Raw genomic sequence first — 9904 nt, 5'->3', positions numbered from 1 at the left:
AATATTAGTATGATAATGAAATATAATTTATTAATAAATACTAAATAAAGTAATGAGTAAAAAAAAAAAAAAGGTCTTCAAAATGCTAGGGACGCAGTTTTCAAATTGTTAAGTTGAGCTCCCCTACTTATTTTTGATCAATTCGAGCACTGGTATTATAAGCTGGTATTTTAAAACAAATTTGTTCCAGTAGCTCTGGGCAGATAATTTTATTATTTAATAGTTTGTATATAAATGTTAAATCAATAAATAGACGTCTTGATTCTAAGGTTGGGATTTGACATTTGATTGCAACATCATTGATTGATTTACCTACCATACCTATTTTGTGAGCTATCATTCGAAAGAAGCGTCTTTGAATTTTTTCTATTTTATTTTTGTGGTCGGCTTGAGTTGGGTTCCAAATAATAGAGCCGAATTCAAGTGTAGATCTAACAAGAGCTGTGTATAAGGTAATTAAACAATTGGGGTCGTTAAATTCAGAGCAATTTCTCTTTATAAATCCTAAATTCCGAATAGCTTTATTATATATTATGTTAATGTGTTCAGAAAAATTGTAATGTCTTCGACTAGATACGATTTGTGATATTTTGACGTATCGTTGAAAGAAATCCGTTTGGTGAGAGCTGAGAAAAAGTGTTAACAGACACAAAAAAAAAAAAAAACACATCATAGTAAAATTAATACCTTCTCAGCTTCGCATCGAAGCTAAAATATCTGAAAATAACGAAATTATAGAAATAAGTTCTGACAGTGAAGACATTATTAGATTATCGGATATCTTAAACGGTTAGTAAATAAAAAAAATTAAAATAATAACATCAAATAATAATTTTAACCATATAATTATTTTAGATGATACTGACGAATTTAGTGAGATGGAAGACGCAGATAATACTGATCAATCCGAGACATTCATTTTAATAAATGATATAATACCTATAAATAGTAAGTGTAAATGTTAAATATCGCATCGAAGCTAAAATATTCTTTTCTTGAGTAGTTTTTCGCGCTGATTTCAAGTCTGCAATTAGATTTTTTTCATCGCCACTAAATTTTGATATTACTAATAATTAGTTAAAAATAAGTATTAACATATAAACAAATAACCAAAAAAATATAAGTTAAATTGAAATTCAAAAACACTGTGTACTAAATCATAGGTTAAACTAGGCACGGAATATTTTTGAATACCATTATATTATAGAATATTATAGGATTTAAATATATGGAATATTGTTACATTTCAGTATAACTGTATTCAATTGTATTGTATTGTTGAATATTTTAATTATAGCATGACATGGTTATTAAAAATATTTTATTTTGGTGTTATGATTTAACTGCGCAATTCCGTATAAAAACAAAATTTTTATTGTTTTAATTTATTTACAAAAGCAAAACACAATTTTATACTCTTATTAATTTAAAGATATTTATTAAAAAAAATTTTTTTGTAGTGGCAATTTTACAGTATCATAATTTTGAGATTTAAAATGATAAAAAATTGGTGGATTATTCCAAAAGCTACATGATTACCTATTTCCTTATTTATATCCTGATTACAAGTTTTATGATTTATAAGTGTAATATATGAATAAATAAATAAATATATATATATATCATTTTCATTCTAACTCGTCCCCCTTATTATGATAGAAGGGTTACAGTGAAAATGACTTAAGTCAACGTTAATGATTTTTTAAGAGTCATTAGAAATATTTTTAATTTCATTATAACGAATGTAAGTGTAAATTTAAAAAATATAGTTAAAAATAAATTTCAACTTATCTTTTAACTTAGCTAGTCAGATTTATAATTTGTTAACTTTTAACTGTTAATTTATCGACATTGATCTTACTTAACTTAACTTGAGTTAATTATTTCCATTAACTTGATCATCTTTGACGATATGTCTCCTAGTAAAATTTTGTTGTTATCGTTGGTACCAAAGAAAGTATTGATTTGTAATATTTATCTTTAGGTCAAACTCATTTTACTTAAAAATTGACTTACACAACTTTCACTGCAACCCTTACAAATACTCTTTTATTTTACTTTGGGATAATTAACGTGGGATTGTTATTTATCACATATAATAAAATTAAAACTGAACATTTTTAAAAATATTTAAAGCACATTCATTTCTTAGGACATTCAGTTTATATAGATTACTTTATCCGTGTTATCATTACTCTATAAAACTATTAATGGAATAATTAAGTTATCTTGAGCGATGATAATATCTTAAAAACCTTTTGTTTGTGAGGTCGTTGCCCCAATTTCCACCTGTTCGCGCCTGCCCTTCCGACGCCTCCGGGTCTACCCTTTTACTTAATTTGGAACGGGTAGTAAATGTACTCATCTTGCCGCTTTACGATAGAATTTCTACCTAACCATGGGAAATACTAAGAAAATTGACCACTTTTTGGTTTTATTTGATATCATAGTTAATTATTTTATTATAACAATTCAGATGAATGATAAGTGGAAATAAGGTGACCGTGTGTTACCGAGTCGACAACGGCATTTCGGCCTGCGGCCGTAGTCAACGGCGATGTGTAAGAGCGAGCTAGTGTAGCAGCCAATGTTGTTGGTTACGTGTCAGCCACCATCCCCACCACCCAGTCGTCGACAACGGGTTTTGTTTTCTTTTTTTTTCATGTTATGTTGTATCGTTACGTACGGCCGCTTGCATATAATATACGTGTATAATATTGTATACAGGTATACTCGCTAGGCTGAAGACAATATTATTATTTTCCATGGCAGACGGCGAATAAGAGAGAGGGAGAGCTTGCTGGCCTAGTACACTACACTACGACCACAGAACACCGCAACAGTGTGCCAGCGAGGTTTATCACGGAAGGCGTTGGTATTGTGGTCGTCGTGTATCGAGTAGATTTATTTTGATTAAAGTTTTTTCACGAATGCGTTATCTGGTTCCATCTTCATTTTTCATATTTTTATTTATTAAATATTAATTACAACTTTGGTGTGTTTCTGTGATTTTCCTTTTAAAGTCAAATTTACATTCAAAAGTGATATCAAAGATTCAGCTATTATCGGTAGGTCAGTTTTTGTTTTTATTTCTTTTTTTTAAGTCGATCCATGTTACAAGTCGGCAAATAATTTTCTAAACAAAGCTTTTAAAGCACAGCTTTTGTTTATGTTTTGGGTGTCATACTGTAGACTTAAATAATTGAAATACTTTGAACTTCCCCTAATACCTTCCGAAACCGATGACCAATCTCTTACGCATGTTTCCGGAAACATTATCTCCGTGGGATGCCGGTGAGATTACGTTCCGAAACCATATGCTGTTTTCAGTTGTGCAGTGCGGGAGGTCAGGTGGGCAGAATACGATGGGGTTTCTTAATCACTTCCAAAAGGTTAAATAAAATTTAGGACCCCCAAAGTCGATCGTTTGTAATGTATACAGGTTATATACATCATTAAACTTGTCGTTTTATTTTTCGGATGAATTCAAACTTAATAGGTTCATTCAAAATAAATATAAATGCTATTAAACTTCTAAGATTATTATAACCATTCTTAAAAGAAAAAAAATATACTTGTAAAAGTAACAGTTTTTAATCTAAGAAATTCATTAAGGTGTAAATCATAGAGCATTACTTGATCACATAAATTCGTTATGTTTTTTTATTAACATAATATATTAATATACCTTACTTTCTGATTAATATATATTATATATTAATCAGTAAGGTATGGTTCCGGTCTGCCACGTCCGTGTTGCAGGATACCACATACTCATCGCATATATTAAATTATTTTGAATACTATACGTTCCAGTGGGTACCGGCTGCGTAACAAAGAATAAAAAAGCAAATAAATAACTTTCTACTGCAAACCACGTGTGGGCCAAAATAAAAAACACATTATTTCTCTCATGACAAAAGACACATTTTAGATGATGACAGGTCGTCGGTTTTCCTTAACTTATTGGATTCCCAAGTGGTATGTCAAAAGTTTTCAGTGTTTTTAGTAGTTTTTAGTTGGGGAATAGGAATTATTTTACATTCTAGTAAACACAGTATACACATTTCTTTTGATGTCACAATTTAATTATTACAGACATTTTTTTTTAAACAACTTTATAACACTGCCTTGTGTTAAATTAGACAAGTAATTTTTGTATGTATATTATGTATATTCAAATCTCATGAAAATGTTTTGTTAAACGTTAATCATGTTTTAATTATATCACACTTTACTGTGATAAAGTATTTTGATGCTAATGATTCATCGTTAGTAAACCTATCGTTGAATAACAGTGATAGTAGTTATAAGTTAAAGATTTATAACCATTACGTGAAATCATTTTAAAAGGACGAAATATTTACTATAAAATGGTCTTCCTTAAAAAATGAAAAATAATCCATAACTATTTAAGTACCTTAAACCAAATTAAAATTTACGATTCAATTGTTAATTGCGAGACCTCTGTGGGGTACGTTGAACGTGGAAATTATAATTTTTTCCCTGCCGTATTATTGTGTTCAAATAGATGATTTATGTATAACAATTACTCTTTAAAACTCAACCATTAAAATGTTATAGTAATTTTTACGTTTACATTAAATATCTTACAATAATTTCAAGCTTTTAAATTATTTTTAATAGGAACTACGAAAAAATGATACATATATCAACGAGCAAAAGACAAAAAAAAAAAATAAGCGACAATTTAACTATTTTTCAGAAAAACAAAAACATTGACTTATACTAAAAATTAAAAGTTACTATCTCATTACTAAATAATCGGAGCAACTAACGCTAATGTGATCGGAAACTTTACTTGTCGGGTATATCATAGTATACATCATGTCGTTTAACCCTTTTTGCTTTTTACCTATCGATATGTTTTTAAATTAACCACCACAAATTGGAACTTAATAAAATATCTTCTCTAACTCTGAAGTACATAAAAATTAAATTATAATACTTATATTATAAACTTATTATAAATAAGTTAATTATTTCTACTGAATGATTAATAAATCACGTTAATTAATTTTTTTAGCTTCGATGCGAAGCTGAGAAGGTATTAATTTTACCATGATGTGTTTATTTATTTATTTTTTTTTTCATTAAAGTTAAAAATTTTATATTTAGATTATTAATAGAGACTTCATTTTAAGGTTCTATGATGTGAATATGGTAAATAATTCAAACTTAAAGTCTTTACAATGAAGTTCATCTCATTTTTTAATAAAGCACGTTATTAAACAGTATACTGAACTGAGTTGTGATTCTTATACAAACATTTACGAAAGGAATTATATACCGATAGAAGTATGTAAACTTTAAAATTATAGCACGTGCCTACTATTTGCTAGGAAGAATGTTACAACTGATAATATTTAACTTGAGTGATAAATGCAACGGAATTGTTAATTTATTTTTATCATCGGTAATTTTTGACTACCGGACCAAATAAATACATTAGCAGTCTATTCATTTGAAACCGTTACGTTTGTCATGTTATATGGAAATCACTGCCATAGAATACGATTTGGTTAAGTAACCAAATAGATAATTTGGCGCAAATCATTTGTACACGGCAGTGGATGGCAGTTTATGTAACCAACTTAGTTCCGATTATTATATAGGATATATATATATAATATATTTTTTATAGAAGTTAGCTGTTGTTAAAGAGGGACAAAAGAGAGAAGGGGTTCTCGAGGTAACCGATTTCCACTTTGGCATAACGTAATGTAGGAACGGGTAATGCTTTTACTTTCTCAACATGAACTCCATTCTATTGAGTACATTTAGTTTGAACAACTTAAACACGTGCGAGTTGCAGCATTAATTATTGGTAGTAAGTACACTGTACTTATCAACACAACTTTTATCTCAATTAAACAATTAATATACACTTAATGAATAGGATTTGCATCTCTAAGATTGTATGTAGAAGTATGTGTAAACAAGCGTAATATAAATAGTATTTAACTGAATAATAATATAAATTATTATTAATATAATTAATATTAAATTTATGTAAATAATATAAATACGTGATATTTTTCTAGAAAAATAAAAAAATAAAAATAATTTATCATTAAAATGTTTGCTGTGATTTTTACACAAACAAATAACTGTTTTATGTCATTAAATGATTTTAAATTTAAAAATATGTTTAAAATTTCTGACTTAATGAACCGTTTATATGAATAGAAAATGCATGAAATCATGTTTTTCAGTTTAAAGAATGGTTACTTGACATACAACCTTTTGGTGACAGATTATACATCTAAATATTTAATTATCATTAACTTTAATATAAACATATAATTTAACTTTTGATAAAATAAAGTTAATCATTAAATATTACTTAAAATAAGGTAATAAAATTTAACTGCTTGATTTCGATGAAAAAAAAATAGAATATTTTTGGAAATGAACTTTTAACCATTTTTGCAGTAGAACTTCTTTTGAGTTATTAGTAGGAATTATACTACAAATTATTATATTTTTCCTGGGAAAGTGATAAATTATTTTTTTTTAAATATTTTTTAATGATTAAAATAAAATAATTATACTAACCATCTTTCTACAATCTTATTTATTTGCAATGTTTTCTTTAAACTCAATGCTTTTTTATGAGTCATAATATTATTGATGTTAGGTGTGATAAAACAATGTAACTATAATTTTATTTTATGCTAAAAAGCACGGACTCCTCCTATTACTTCAACACGAACTAGATTTTATTTATTGTTTTTAAATTATTTATTTTTCCGTATTAAAGATTATAACCAGTACAAATATGCGTTACTACTTTATTTCAATTTTATGATGTATTTCTAAAAGGCAAATAATAGCTTAAAGTCATTTGATTTTATGTAATTTCTTTTCTTTTATTGACAATTAATAATTAATTATGTATCATAATTCGTGTTTTATCGTAAGCTGCTATAATGTTGTGAAATGCCAATAGTATGTTTTCAGCTGGCTGTCTACGTGATAACACTAAAATTTAAAAAAAGGGAACTAACGAAAGAGTTCTATGAAAATATGATATCTGTAGTGTTATTATGATTGCAATTTTTTAACAAATGTAAAGGCTGCGTGTTAATTATTTTGAATTTTTTTTAATCTTGCCAAATTACTGTGATATAACTGGTTACAACCAATGGTTGTTTACTGAACACGATTTATTTTAATAACCTTGAAACTAAAAATATTTTCAACAACAAGGCGTAAACTGTAGTATAATGTATTGCGTTTCATTGTCCATGTTTGCAAACATATTTTTTTGCTTCTTTTTGTGCGTTTATTGAACGTAGAAAACTGTTGAACATTGAACTTTTATTTACATCTGAGTTTAATATTGTTTGACAATACAAATTCATAAATTTTAGAATACCATCGTGAAAAAGTGCTAGTTCTGCGACAACTATTATTATTACCAAATCTTAGCGTGGAATTATTAAGTGTAACTTAATTATTATTAAATATTGTAATTCTACTATACTATGCTTATTATAATGAATATTTTAAAGTTTTTACCTTCAAACCTTTTTTTTTTTTAATGTAAGTCCCAATTGTTATAAATATTTATAGTGAACATTACATTTGATAAAAATGACTACTGAAAGCAAACAATAATCATTACGTTGTTAGCACTCATATTTTATAATTAGTTTTTAAAAAACAATGTATGCATTCATTTTGAAATCCATTTATTATTTTTGTAACTTTTTAAGGACGTAACACGATTCTTGCAAGCCAATAGTTAATCTTAACGAGCATATTAAGTTATACGCATCATCAGTAGTGCAATAACAATAAAATAAATTTACATGAGTTCTCACTAATTGTTATTACGGTGATTTTTTAAATACCCATAACGGTTATTGTCAATTCATTATGCTTTTTTGTTGTTTAAATGATATTCGGAAATGACCTCATTACCTCATGTTTAGAACATCCAAAATGCTAACCATTTGTTGAAAATATATTTTATACAATTTTCGAGGTTTGTTTTGTTGATTCATATTATTGAATTCTAACAAATAAATCACACAAAAAACTTGTTAAAGATTTTAAAATTAAATTTTATCACGTAGAAAGTTAAGCAAAATTAAATTTAAACTCTTAAATTTAATAGATATTTTTTAAAGAGAATTTATGCTAAAGCTTTGCATCTTGTAAGTGTAGCTGTTTAAAACTACACTATTTGTGTACACAGTACCTATATTTGTTTGGTTCGTAGTTTTTATTCACAATCTGAATCGTTATAAGTACATTTTTGTGCCTATAACAATATGACGATATCCATTGCAATCTAAAAACTTTAATTTATCGTAATTATTGTACTCTTTGCATTTCTGTACATAGCGATAATTTTAATGTGGAGAAAATTCCGCCTCAGTAACCTTGACAATACGACGTAACTGCGTGTGACGATACACAAGAAATACGCCCTATATTTTTGCATCGTCCGATTATCTATTGCAATTCCAATTTTATTTTAGGTATTATGAATTATGTTTCTTTGATGTAGAGAATAATATAATTTATTATCAATAATGGACATTCTGATCGCCTTAACAAAAATGGAGGTTAATTATGGTCTCATATTGTAACATTATCATTATTTTTCTAGGAATTTATACAAACAAATTTGACAATTAAAAAACATCCATTTTACTAAAATGTTGAAGTCAAAAATGTTTATTGAAATCTAATATATTTCTATATATTTATTTTACATTATACAAGTATCTAATATTTAGGACGTATCGATTTTAATACTAATATATTTCATGTTAACCTCATTAAAAAGTATTATTTATGAAGAGATAAAGTAAAATAAACAATAAAAAATATGCTTTTAACAGTCTTAGAAGGCAACAATTATTAAAAAAAAAAAAGTTTCAACAAAATTATTATTGAATAAAAAATTGTCAGATCTGGTTCACTCTTATACTATTTCTATGTGATTACATTGATTATTCTATGCTTGTAGTATTTATTTATTCAGTAAATAGATTGAATTTTGTAACTATTATTATTATTATTATTATTATTATTATTATATATATACAGTGTTGTATGTTTAATTTTTCAGTTACATAAACGTATCTATTAAAAAATTTTTGTTATGAATCCATAAAAAAAAGTATTTAGTATGGTTTTTTTAGATGTATTTGTATTTATTATTAGTTTAAACTTAAATTTATTTTTTTTTTTACTAATATTTTATCGTTTAATTTATACTAATATTTATACTTAATTAAATTTGATTTCTGCTACCTCATATGTATCGTGAATCAATTTTTATTTTACACTTCACATTTATTGACGAAATTAAGTATAGAGAATCTTATATTTTAAATTAAAATAAATATCATTAACTGATAAATTGGTTTGTTAATTATAATGACGTCAATTATTAGATTGTTAAGATGATAAGTCCTAATAACAAATAATTTAATCAGGCTGACAAATGAACTTTTTGGATTATCAAATGAAATTTAATCTTGTCGAATTAACAAAAATTTCATGATCAGGTTAATGAAATGTTTGTCACTATGATGGAGTAACCTAAATAACAATAATTTAGTTTAGTCTATCAATAATTATTGGCGGCTGTATAGTAACAATAAAATTGTTGGTTTCACCATTTTATTTGTTGATTTTACCAAGGTTTTTGTTATAGTAATTAAAAATCTCATCTTATTAATTCATAATATTTAAACATATATTTAGTATCAGATCGTATATTAATATATTATCAAAATGTTTAATATTTTATTTAAAAAATCAATTTCGGTTCCATTCACTCAAAATTCTATACATTATCTTAGTAATCCTTTGTGTTGTACATTTTAATTCAAACAAATATTTTAAACGAATTTTGTAA

General features: G+C 26.2%; 2 protein-coding genes across 5 annotated transcripts in view; one reads left to right on the top strand and one right to left on the bottom strand.

The window, feature by feature from the left end:
- The window catches only part of LOC126899216 (uncharacterized), a 5050-nt gene extending 3868 nt beyond the window's left edge, over nt 1-1182 (bottom strand). Inside the window, exon 1 of the mRNA XM_050673821.1 lies at nt 940-1182. The gene's annotated coding sequence lies outside the window, so the exon portion shown is untranslated. The remainder of the gene's footprint in view (nt 1-939) is intronic.
- A 1643-nt stretch (nt 1183-2825) lies between these two features.
- Nucleotides 2826-9904, top strand: part of LOC126897482 (uncharacterized) — a 38188-nt gene continuing 31109 nt past the window's right edge. Inside the window, exons 1-2 of one of the 4 annotated variants that reach the window (XM_050671122.1) lie at nt 2826-3068; nt 5166-5184. The gene's annotated coding sequence lies outside the window, so the exon portion shown is untranslated. Of the gene's footprint in view, nt 3073-5165; nt 5185-5832; nt 5852-9904 lie in introns of those variants that run through there. The other 3 variants (XM_050671119.1, XM_050671120.1, XM_050671124.1) reach the window with 3 other exon arrangements.

This window comes from Daktulosphaira vitifoliae, unplaced genomic scaffold (assembly GCF_025091365.1).
Source record: "Daktulosphaira vitifoliae isolate Bord-2020 unplaced genomic scaffold, ASM2509136v1 Scaffold_2, whole genome shotgun sequence".
Taxonomy (NCBI): Eukaryota; Metazoa; Arthropoda; class Insecta; order Hemiptera; family Phylloxeridae; genus Daktulosphaira; species Daktulosphaira vitifoliae.
The sequence above is the reverse complement of the archived record's forward strand: the minus strand, read 5'-3'. Positions and strand labels throughout refer to the sequence as shown.